The 13,196-nt window shown below is 28.8% G+C and overlaps 1 protein-coding gene across 3 annotated transcripts in view; it reads right to left on the bottom strand.

The window, feature by feature from the left end:
* Positions 1-3,830, bottom strand: part of LOC119672891 (rho-related BTB domain-containing protein 1) — a 47,751-nt gene extending 43,921 nt beyond the window's left edge. For 2 of the 3 annotated variants that reach the window (XM_038084051.1, XM_038084052.1), the window contains exon 1: positions 3,224-3,826. The gene's annotated coding sequence lies outside the window, so the exon portion shown is untranslated. Of the gene's footprint in view, positions 1-3,223 lie in introns of all 3 variants that reach the window. The other variant, XM_038084054.1, reaches the window with a different exon arrangement.
* Between the last annotated feature and the right edge of the window lie 9,366 nt (positions 3,831-13,196).

Here is a 13,196-nt window from a genome sequence, read left to right as displayed (position 1 = left end):
GCCATCTACGTCGATCTTAAAAAATTTTTTGTTTTTCTCAAGCAAATACTGATTTAGTCTTTTGCAGTACAGCAACTCCCAACGAAGTGCAAATCACAACCACGGTATGAAAACATTCTTCAACAAGGTCTAAGATGACACGAGGGTTTTCAATTATTGAAATGAACAGATTTTGGTTTCATATGAATTGTTCTATTGCGAATGCAGCAGCAGGAAACGCTTTTTTTAGTTAAATTGGCTTTGATGGGATCTAGTCTGCATGCGGAGAGTGTGTCTTCGGAATGCAAGAATCTAATCAGTATAAATATGCAAGCATGAATGTCGCACTGTTTATTACATCCCGCGCACATAACAGATGTAGTGTTTCTGCAGGTCCTTAGAGATCGCCAGAAGGGGTGCTAGTTTTTCTAGCAACAGAATTAGATTCAACTCTATTACCAGTAGAACGAGATTCAAGTTCGCAGACTTGCTTTTTTGGGAAACATACAGATGCGGTCAAAATAATAGCACCAAATGTTCAACTTCTACTTATGCCGAAATTATTTTCTTATATTGCTTTTTTTTCTTGCATTTATATATTGCACCATGTAAACTGAAGTATTTTAAAGCAACTATCTATTTAGTTCGTTTAAAAAACAAAAAGCAACATTTTATCTTGCTTATTTGTCTTGCTAATCTAGTTTTGCTTACGTGTTCAAAATAATAGCACCAAAAGGAGAAGTGCGCTAATAATTAAAATTTTAGTTGCAAATAAAGTGCAAGTAATAGTTAATGTTACAAAAAAACATAATATAACAAATTTGAATTTTTTTAGTTGAATGAAATTAGCAGAAATGGGTAAAGGTACACATTGTCTGCATGAAACACATAAAATTATTCAAAATCTGATTCTAACAGTAAAACCTACACCGAAATAAGAAAAATTGTTGGATGTACGAATAAAATGATTAGAAACACAGAAATCTATAGTTCCAAAATCAAAACACGTGGGCAGCAACCAGTTATGACTATTAGAAAGGTTCTGAAACTGACACGGGCTAGCGGGTCCGTGTCAATTTGGCGATGCTAATGTAAAAATTTGCTTTGGTGTTATTATTTTGACAGCAACCGTATATATAATTATAAGGTACCTACAACGTATATATACCCGAATTTTCTGTTCGTAAATCAGCGGCAGGAGAAGGTAATCTACAATTTATAGAATCAACAAAGGATAAAGAACTGTATCTTAATATATTAAAGCAAAATTTGCATAAAAGTGCCGAATATTTAGGCATAATTAACAATTTCTGTTTCTACCAGGATATCGATCCGAAGCACAAGTCGGGTCTTGTGCAGACTTGGCTTGTTGGGAATTGTCCACACACCTCCCCAATTGCCTGACTTTAATGTCATAGCAAATTTATGGCATATTCTGGAAACTAACATAAGAAAACATAACATTTATAGCAAGGAAAGTATGAAAGCTGCTTTAAAATTGGAATGGCAAAAAATATCAGTGGAATATACTCAAAAATTAGTTACTTCAATGCATTCAAGGTTGGAGGCAGTAATTAAACAAAAGGGCTATCCCACTAAATACTAAAATTCACTTTTTTATGCCAAAAATTATTAATTTTCTAAAAAAAATGTATTGCACGAAATAAGCTGTAAGGTCAGAATTTGGTGTATGTTTGTTTTTGTTCACTTAACTTCTTGAATATTGATATTTTTGCTAATTTTTTTTGTTTTATAATAAAAACTAAACATTCTTTAAAGTTGCATATTTCAAATTTTTTATTTTGAACAAAATTTTGGATTTTCACGACTAAATCTACAAAAATATTGCTTGCACGAAATAAGCTGTGAGCCACTGTAGTTATACATATACAATCATCATTGCATTAAATTTATTTGTATTTGTTCTCAAACACTTGAACAGCGTACGCATTAATATCGATCAATCCGAATACTGACTGTGTCTTATTCCAAAAGAAAAATAATTCGCAGCATACTCAGCACCTTCTGAAGGAACTATCAAAGGCAGAAAGTTTGAATGGAAGCATATATACATATAACTAACACATTAAATGTCTAGGAATCACTAATTTACAAGTAATGCTAGGAATCATACAAGTATACAGATATTTTAATTTTCTGCCCCAGTTAAAAATATTAATTCTAACTAGTTGATGAATAAATACGATGAATTTGCAACTTTATCCTGAATATATTAATTAAACAATTACTTTCTATGTTACAAGAATGAATAACTAATTTTGCAACTAATACATTTTTGGGGTCTCGAAATACGTTTTTTTTTTTTTGTCAGATTTATAATATTGATTACTACTTTAGGGTAAAGTATGATTAGGCGGTTCTCAATATGTTCAACAGATTGAAGCCAATAAAAATTCGAGGATGGACGAAAACACGATATAGCAAAGGATTTCAACCCAAACAACTAAACTTTTAAAAGCTGTTGATATCTGCTTAAGAAAGTAGCAAATCCTTCATGCATGCATGGTGTATGAAATTTTAAAACAAGAAACTTAATAAAGAGAAACCGAAGTTTAAAAAAGGCAAAGAGGGTACTACTGCAAACGATATATATCCCTGGAGGAATAAACACTTGTTGACACAGATATTTTACGTAATGTAGAAATAAGTTGTAGCAGTGCATATACAAATATAAAAGCAGTGTACTCAACTTTCCAATAACCGTTTTCAGAAATAAACCTTCCCACAAAGATAAAATGGAAAAACAAAAACAAAGCGCATGAAATTATATTCGAAAGTTCAACACTCTCGTTTATAATATAAGCAAGAAAAACTGTTTAATGCGAAAATGTTCACACAGCAATTTGCAAAACTCCATCACTAGGAACTGCAAACACTGTTCTTCTAAAATTTTGTTAATATATTTAGTTTTAAAAAATATATTTTGATCGCATTTTAAACTCTATTACCTGATTATTTATTATAAATTGTTCTAGTATTCCATATAACCTTTACGTATCAGTTATAATATTGTACTTTAAATATGGAATGTGATATAAAATAGTAATTTGTCGTTTGAAAATACTTCCATAGAATCGTTATATTATTGTTTTTTACTTAGTACAATAAAATTAATTGCTAATGGGACCAATTTTCCACATATAGGATAACATTTAACTCTTATTTTAAACGTTAAAACCAAATTTGTTTTAACTTAGAATACACATACGTTCATAAAATTTACCTTTAATATTCTATCAATTTGCAAATGATAATTACTTTGATCTAAAAACTGCAATCCACATTCGATCGTAAATTATTCAAACATATTTTCGTGAAACTAGAATATTGTTTTCTTCAGAGAAGTTATAAAACCTCATAAACAACAAATTTGTCCCGAAAATGTATTTATATTATATTATAGAATACACTCCTTTCATTTAATGTTTTTATGTTTATACAACCGACATTATTTTAGGGACAATTTTAAAACTTGACATCAATATATAATGCTTCAATATAAATTATACTAAAAATTTCTAAAAATATGTACGCAAAAGTAATTAACGCTTTAAGGTTAAGTCACAATGAACTTGTAAACACCATTTTTAATAAGAACCTATATGTACGCTTGATATAAATACGAAACGATATCACATCTTTCATTCTGCCTTGTTCACAATGGCCATTGCAACTGCGAGAAGTTTTAGGAAAGTGGAACTAAACTCGACACGATTTAATTAATTTTTGAGCTTTTGAGAGGTTCCACACGTACTGCAGAGGTTTTCCATGTATTTAAGCACATTTTGTATCGTTATGGATTTGCTTGCATATTCAACGAAAACGAATATAATTAAGTAAATAATTTCATATATATATTACACTGCGTCGTCACAAATCAGAGCGACTTCTTCACATTAAATGTTTTTTTATGTCATATTTAAATATCTTGTAATTATAAGTTAAGCAATACACATTTGCAGGTAAAGTGCATTCTTCTAAATAGTATTGTTTTCAAAAATTGATCAACTAATTAAAAAATGAGTTATACTGCCTATTGTGGGTTGTCTATTGCTATGTTCAGACAGACAAATTCCCTTAATTTCTTTAAAATTCAATAAAGTTTATTTAGAAAATGTCCATAGTGCTCCGAATTAAGGAAATCATAGGTTTTTGTTTACAAATCAAATGTTAAAAATTACATGCTTAAAATCAATAGAAATTTTTCTATCAGCAATAAATAAATTTGTCTATTACGTTTGAGCTGTAGAAGCTTGTCGATTAGATAAAAAAAATGCTGCTGAATTGCTTAAACAGTCACTTTAACATAGAAATTTAATATGATTGCATTCAGTATTTAGTAATGATTCATTAATATTTTTTTTTGCTTAGCTGCTTAATATATCGGCTTTAAAGTGTAATATATTATATTTTGAGAATAATAGTTGTTGTATTTTTGTTTTCTTATTTGCTTTTGTGTGTTTGTTCTAATATTTTAAACAAAAAAGTCTTCCTGTATTTACCGAAACTGTGTATACAAATATTTCTTAATTTTTCAAATATATTCGTGGGCGAATGATATAGGTATTTAAATAAAATTACAAAATAATAAAAGGCAACCACTAATCAGGCAAGACTAGATCTGCTAAAGACACAAACGAATGCTCAAAACCTTTTTTATAAAGGTATATCTAGGCGCCTGGAACGTGTTGAGAACTTGCTTTTGAAAGAGAAAAATTAAAATTGTATAATGAAAATGGCGACAACAAAAAATAAATAGTTCCATAAGCTTCAATTGCTTTAAAAACAAGTCAAAATTAATATTAAATCTAATACAAATATTTTGTAAATATTATAATATATATAATGTAAATATTACTAGTAATTATAATATTATTATTACTATATATACACACACACATATATATATATATATATATATATATATATATATATATATATATATATATTTATATTCAATGTTACAGTATTATAAAGTTTAATATATTGGCTTAGCTCTTTAATAGGTGTATTTTTTTGACATGAATGCTCCAATAAAACACGTAGTGCTTAAAAAAAAGCAAAAACAAAATTGGGTAAAATACTACGTTTTCACTACTTGCTTAGTAAGTTACTTAGTAAATTACTTAGTAACATTAAGTTTTTTTTCGTTTACATTATCACAAGTTACTTAAGGAATGGGGAAAAACTTGTATGTGTCAAAAATTTCTAGTTGTAGAGCTTTTCTTTCTTTACATTTTTATTGGAAACAGATGACATTAAATTATGTATTGTTAGATGCAAAAAAAATTATCATGGAAAACGCAGAAAATTTAAATAACTTAATATACAATGTTTGTGATATTATTCACAATATAAATACAGCAGTTATGTAGCATATATAAAAGAACAGGCAATGATTTATAAAAAATTACAAATTATTCAAAAACAACAAATAACAGTGCTTTCTTCAACGAATACTAGACACCAAAGGAAATGCTGAATCAAAGAATACTTGTGTTCTTTATGCTGGACTTTGGTAAGTACGGGCAGTAAATATTAGGCGTATTCGGTGGCTCGCAAGTACCGCATAAAACAGCAAGTTGTTGGCATATGCAGGCCTATACTGGCCGCAATGTATGCAAAACAACAACACTATTTTCTCTACCTCGGCCAGCATAGTTATGCCAACCACATCGGCCAGTAAAAAAAAAAATGTTACCAACGCAATAAGCGAACTATTGTGAACCTTCATTGAAAATTCCAACGAATAGTGCAATCAAATGTCAAAAATTGAGGAAATAAAAATTCAAACAGAATTCAAAAATTTGAAAAATCTTGAAAAGTAACGAAGAAATAATAAGAATGGAGAAATCGTAAGTATTAAGCACATTGAATTTTTTATTATGTTAGTTATTACCAAGTTACATTTATTTTATTTCATTTAATTTGTAGTTTACATACGTAAAATTAATAAACAAACATAATTTTCGAAGTTTTTCTAAAAAAATTTTTTATAGAAAAATTTTTTCTAGAGTGCTACTTGACACGAAAGGAAGAGAATCTTCAGAGGAGGTTGTTGCGGCATTCATAACATTTAAAAAATCCGTGAAACAACTTGCATCTCTCGGCCACTGCAAAACGTTGCTTTCTTCTCCCAACATTGACAGCAAAGAAGATAAAGAAAAGAAACTGAGAGTTACTCGAAAAATTGTGTATAAATTTTTCTGGATTATTCAAAAAATATTCAAAAATTTTGTGTAATGAGGTGAAAATATTACGCAGTACAATAACAAAAAGCCTAATGCTACATAATGGCGCGTGAATATTTTCCCCACCCGGACCCTGCTACTTTGCCCACCCGGTCCCTACTCACCACGATATTTGCTAAAGTAAGAGAGGTTTCTGAGAAATTTCGTTGTTTGTTTTGGTTTTTTGACATTAAAAATCCGTTACGAGAAAATGCGCCAAAGTTGCAATTAAGTGCACAAATACCACATTACTAAAAGAAAAATAAGGCGGAATTTGTTTTCAATTATAAAAGCATTAAAAAAAGGTAATTATTCCAGAAAAATATATGAATTATTAGTTAATTAATATTTATTTACAATTGAAACGGAAGTGCGTACTTGGATGTTTAAATTTCAAACATCTCTATATTTTTCCAAAGGATTATCGAAGGTATATTATTAATTAAAAATAACGCAATTTATTGTTGTAGAATAAAGTAAATATATAAATGTATTAACACATTAGAAACTTAGATGTGTGCCTAATTAGTGTATATAATAAACTACGAATTAAGTTGTGCTTTTATTTTTTTATTTTTTCCATGATATACTAATAATTATAAAAAAGGAAAAATCCTGAAGAGAAATTAATATTATTAATTATACTTTGATTGAGTGTTGTTATTATATATACATATATTGAAAAATTAGAATCACAATTTTTGGATCAGTTCGACAGCAATTGCTATAAATTAGGTTTAGCGCAACATTTATTTAATAAATTAGAAAACGTTCATCCCTATATATGTTGTTCTAATTGCAAAATTGAAACTCTTCTATCTTTTTTCATTAAATTAAGAATTTACTTCATTTTAAAATATTTCAATCAAGATAATAAAGTGCCGGATTTTAAATATAAACAATTATGCTTTCAACACTTATAAACAGCACAAAAGTGTTCATATTCTTTAAGTGATTTTTTGCTTAAACAAAAAATATTTTAGTTTTAATTTTATAATTTATTAAATTTATTTATAATTTATCTTTAATTTAATAGTTCCTTATTATTTTTGGTTTAATATTAAATATTTTTAAAATAGTAATATTATTTTGTATATATTAAGTTATTCTAAATTGTATTTACATAAAATTGTATATTTGTTAAATAAAATATTTTGGTGGATAGGCCTATTGGGGAACCGAACACCTAAAACTCGGTAACACGCCAGCAAGCATACCTCTTAGGTGGTGCGGAAAATGCTTATATATTTAATATTTCTTCTAACACTATGCGATGAAATTGATCCTTATTGTTTACAATGTTGTTATTAACTAGTTAAGAATTTCTTGAATTTCATATACAAAATACATTTCACCTTACTGAAAGGATTGCTTAAAACTACAAAAAAAAATGTAGTAGTAAACAGTATGTACATTTTCACGATTTTCTATTTTGAAAAAATTTGATGCACAAGCAAAAATTGTATTACAATATACCAAACTTTTTTTGAATTTTAAAAAATTATATTAATATTAATCTTTTTAAAACAAAATATTAAAACAATGCAACCTAATACTCGAAATGTATGAACACATACTAACTTTTCTATTAGATGCTCAGCATATATATAAATATAGTACGTATATGTGCAACATGATTAAAAGAACTTTTATTTTAATAAATACGATACAATTTTTTTAACTTTATTAAAACAATTTCATGACTAATTATATATACATATTTACATATATCAATAATAGCTACTTTATATTTACTATTGATTTTAGTTTACCAATTCTTCATTTATATTTGATTTATATAGCGCATTTAAAACTTTTATGTAAATTGAAGTAAAACTGATATAAAAAATCATGCCTATATTTACTCATTATAATCGTATTAATATATACAATGGATTTTCCAAGAACAATAAATTATACTATTTCTTCTAATTAGAAGAAATGGCTACATGCTAATATGCAACCACAAATGTAGTAAATATTTAGGTTATAAGCCACACCGTTTTTAATATTTGACAATTCTGGTATGGTAAATAAGTAAAAGAGATTTTCTTTGCGATATTACACAAAGAGGCACCATTATTCAAAATTTCCTCTCAGTTTCTTTTCTTTATCTTCTTTGATTGACAGTACCTACAAAAATTTACTTATCTTAGTGTTTTATTTTTAAATTTCTAATATTCTTACCATTCCTTTTAATTCCGTGTTCATTTTAATTTTATAATATAATATTTATAATATTTATGCACATATACAAGATTTGCTGTTTGTCAAAACAAAACATTTGACAGATTGCAACAGTGATGCCAATGACTCGCGTGACCAACATAGGCCAACATGCATTTTTTGCCGTACTTGCGAGCCACCGAAAAGGCCTATTATTAAATAAAGAGTAATATTTAAATGAATTGCTGTTTAAGAAAAGAACGAAGAAGTTTTGGGAACAACATTGCCAAAAAAAAGTTCCTGAGTTTATAAATATATATAAATCATTAATTTAATTTATTTAATACGATATTTTGTTGATAAATTGACAAATATTATATTGTGAGTATATTGTTCCCTTATGTAATATAGTTATTATTAATGAAACATCTAATATATTTCAATTTATCATTTTTAATTTAAGCGGTTCATGTAAAACATTGTAGAAGGGCCGCACACCCTTTCAGTTAGGGCACGCGTCGTCACTGAATTTAATATTGACATTTTTACCTGGCAGTATTTCCATAGCTTGGACATCCAATATAAAATACTGGTAGGAGAACATTTTATTTAATTTTATATAACTGAATATAAAACATTTCTCCGATCAAACCCTGTTTTTAGGATTATCTGTTATTATATATACAAAAAATGTTCTTAGTAATCTTGCCAGTTTTACTGCTTGTTGATTGTCTTCGCAAAAAAATGACTAAATCAATTTTTCAGCATAATATCCATAGAATTTTAAAACTGTCCACAAATTCACATTTTTTTTTTGGTTTGTAACTTCAAATTTAAATGCACTTAATAGGGGTATTCACGATGTCTGTGCATCGTTGCATGTTCAAAATTATTTGATTTTACAAAAACAATTCTCTTATAAATAATTCTGCACTTCATTTGCAAGACAATATTCAAGACCATATACTCAACACCAATTACCTCTTGCATATTTGATTTTCAAGACTCTATTGTGAATGATACTACTTTTTTTATTGTTAGCTGGGCACTACTTTAGCGAAACGGTTTGATTTTGTATTTATTTTACGTCCAACAATGTGGGAGCTGCTGGCCAAAAATATTCGGAGATGTAGCAAAAAAAAGTGGACCAACAATGAGGTAAACCTCATTCTAGATTTCCTTGACGAAACTGAAGGTTTTGAGGTAAATATGTTATATATTTGCCTATCGAGTTTATTTCTTTTTTTGTATTGTATTAGACTCCAACAGCGCATATGTTTTATAGGAAACTTATACCCCAGTAAAATAATTATATGTGCAGTACTTGAAATCTGTTTTAAACTCCAACAAATTTTGTAGGGTGAATTTAGTTTATTATTTGTTTTTATGTTTAGTAGTCTAATTAAAATAATAAAAAAATTTTATTCAAATTTATTTTTGTTAAGATAAAAATTAACTTTATTTTAAATCTTTATAGAAAATATTTATATGTGCAATTCACATTATTTGCTAAAAACAATTTATTATTTTATGTGGTTTTATTTTTTCAATAAGGTAATGTGTTTCCATTATTTATTTTTATTAACTGTATCCTACATGGCATTGAATCTACCAATTTTTTTAAAAGTAGGAGGTCAGCTTGTTAAGAGTGTCGTATTGCTTCGAATGAGCATAAATATTGGCAGTAAGAATACCCCAAAGATCCTCTATTGGATTTATGTCAGAACTCATGGCCGGCCAATCTAACAATGGGATGCTTCTCTCTTCAAAGAATTTCTTCGTAGCACAAAAAACATGTATTGGAGCATTATCCTGTTGGAAAGTCCAATTATCTCCATTAATATTTTCAGCGAAATTTATCAGTTCGCTATACAACAGATTTATGTATATTTCCAAATTCATTTTTGATGGTACGAAGCTTATATTAGACTTGCCCTTCGAGCTAAAGGCAGCCCACACCATTAGTAAACCACCACCATGGTTGCGTTTGTTGCAATTCTGACGTGGATGATGAACGTCTCTCCAATATTTAACATATATGGACCATTTGGACCGTCTAGATTAAACTTTTTTTCATCACTGAAAACAACTGTTTCGAACTCCTCGTCTCAAAACTTGTATTTGTCATAAAAAGCTAAACGAGCATTTTTATGTCTTTGTGTAAGGCACGGTTTGGGAACTTTCAACTCATATTTAAGCTTTAAGTCTTTTTTTCATAATTTGTTGCACGTGTTGCCTAGTGATAGACAAATCTAATTCATGTCTTATTTGTCTGCAACTTATCCTCTCATCGGTAGCAAGAAGATGAATATGCCGTTTTGTTCGGTCGTTAATAGTTGGTATGCGGCCACCTCGCTTATTAACACCTTAGTTTTCACGATTTTTTAAAAAGTTTATTATAGTATTACGGTGTCTATTAACAGCAGCAGATATTTCACCACTTTTTATCCCAGCAAGACTTATTCCAATAATCTTTCCGCACTCTTCACTTGAAAGTTCCGTCCCACGCGGCACTTTTTATCTAAACTTAATTAAAATAATAAATATTTATTAACTAATAAGAAGTATTTTACTTACCAATTGTTCTTTACTCTTCAATACTTTAAAAAAAAACTTTATAATACACTTTACAACTTTATTTCCATTTACTGTTGACACTTCGAGAAGCAAAACAATTTTCTATTTTATAATTTGGTACATATTGTTATTAGTTATGATAACGGTACCACAAATAATATAAAAAAACAACTCTATATATGGTCAGAGAAGTTAAACTCAACTGTATATAAAAAAAAATAGGACCATTATTCTAAGAAGAGAATAACGAAAAACAAATTTTGCACATGTAATTATTTTACTGGGGTAGAATCAAAAAATGTTAGCGCAACTTGGAATATGTTGCGGTTTAAAGTACGCCATTTAAGACAAAGTTGCAAAAAAACAAGTAAGAGGTGTAACTCAACAGGCGCAGGTCTTGAATAAATTGATACCTGCACAACTGTTGAAGTTGTAAATATAAAGCAGTGTACATATAAAAATGGCAGAATTACAATCGAAGAAACGTTTGGCGAAGTACGAGCTAGATCTGAAATATAGAAACCATGTTCTGCAAATCTAATTTTTTTATGTTATTACGTTATCAATTACTATACGTATACAGTGGCTCACAGCTTATTTGATGCAAGCAAAAATTTTTTGAAAAATGTTTATTTCAAAATATTTTGCAAAATTAAAAAAACAAAGTATGCAGAGTTATTGTTTATAGTGTGTTTATTCATTTTAAAAAAAAAAAACCCAAAAATCTTCTTCCATTCCTTAGTAATGCATCAAAAACCAAAACCAAATGAAAAATTCATGTCACAGCTTAAATGATGCAACATCAAAAAAACTAATATTTTTACAAACTTCCGGACTAATTCTAAGTACTTAGTACTTTGTTGGATATCCCTTATTAGTAATAACAGCATGAAGCCTTTTTGGCATGGAATCAACCAGTTTTTTGGTATAATCTGGACTAATTTTACTCCACTCTTGCTGTAAAGCGTTTCTTAAGTCAAATTTGTTGCGGATGTCATGTTTTCTGATATTTGTCTTCAAAACGGACCACAAATTTTCAATAACGTTCAAGTCTGGTGATTGTGCAGGAGTTTGGACAATGTGTGGACATTGCCATATCAACCACGTTTGTACTAATGCTGACTTGTGCTTAGGGTCGTTGTCTTGGTAAAAGCGAAAATCATCTGCAATCTGCAATTTCGTTGCACTTTGAATCAAATTTTCTTGAAGAAGCTTTAAGTAAATATTTTTATTCATAGATTCTTCGATGAAGACCAAATTTCCTACTCCATTTGATGACATACATGCCCAAACCATAACATTACCACCTCCGTGTTTTACGGTAGCACGTAAATTTTGTGGTTTGAGCTCAGAATTGACTTCGCGCCATACATAAGATCTTCCATCTGATCCAAATAAGTTTATTTTGACTTCGTCTGCAAAAAGTACATTTCGCCAAAATGCTGGACTCTTATTTAAATGCTCTCGTGCAAACTGCAACCTTTTAATTCTATTTTTTGCACTTACGAAAGGTTTCTTTACAGCTATTCTTCCATTGAAATTTGATTCTCTCAATATTCTGCGGACGGTTTCAGGATGACAAATTTTTCCAAAATCTATTTTGGCCATGTCTGTCAACTTTGGAGCGCTAATTGTTGGATTTTTTTGAATTTGGTTTACCAAATACCTCGATTCTTTTTCTGTAAAAATTTTATTGGGAGCCTTTCGTCCCTTATTTTCTATGCGATTTTCATGTACGAAGCGTTCAATTATGTGTTGAACTGTTGAAGAGCTTATATTTACCATTTCACCAATTTTACGCTGGGGAATTCCCTTTTTAAAGTACTCCAACACTAACTCACGCTTTTCAATTGATGTGCGCCGTCCCATGGTTAACAAAATGCACTCACTTTAATTTTTATAATATTTTCGCTCAAAAACTAGATTACAAATGATCGCAGAATAAAAATATTTTAATTTCTGTGTAATCTGGCGACAAAAATAACGGTATTCTTAACTGCATCATTTAAGCTGTGACATGAATTTTTCATTTGGTTTTGGTTTTTGATGCATTACTAAGGAATGGAAGAAGATTTTTGGGTTTTTTTTTTTTTAAATGAATAAACACACTATAAACAATAACTCTGCATACTTTGTTTTTTTAATTTTGCAAAATATTTTGAAATAAACAACATTTTTCAAAAAATTTTTGCTTGCATCAAATAAGCTGTGAGCCACTGTATA

This window comes from Teleopsis dalmanni, chromosome 1 (genome assembly GCF_002237135.1).
Source record: "Teleopsis dalmanni isolate 2A chromosome 1, ASM223713v2, whole genome shotgun sequence".
Lineage (NCBI taxonomy): Eukaryota > Metazoa > Arthropoda > Insecta > Diptera > Diopsidae > Teleopsis > Teleopsis dalmanni.
The sequence above is the reverse complement of the archived record's forward strand: the minus strand, read 5'-3'. Positions and strand labels throughout refer to the sequence as shown.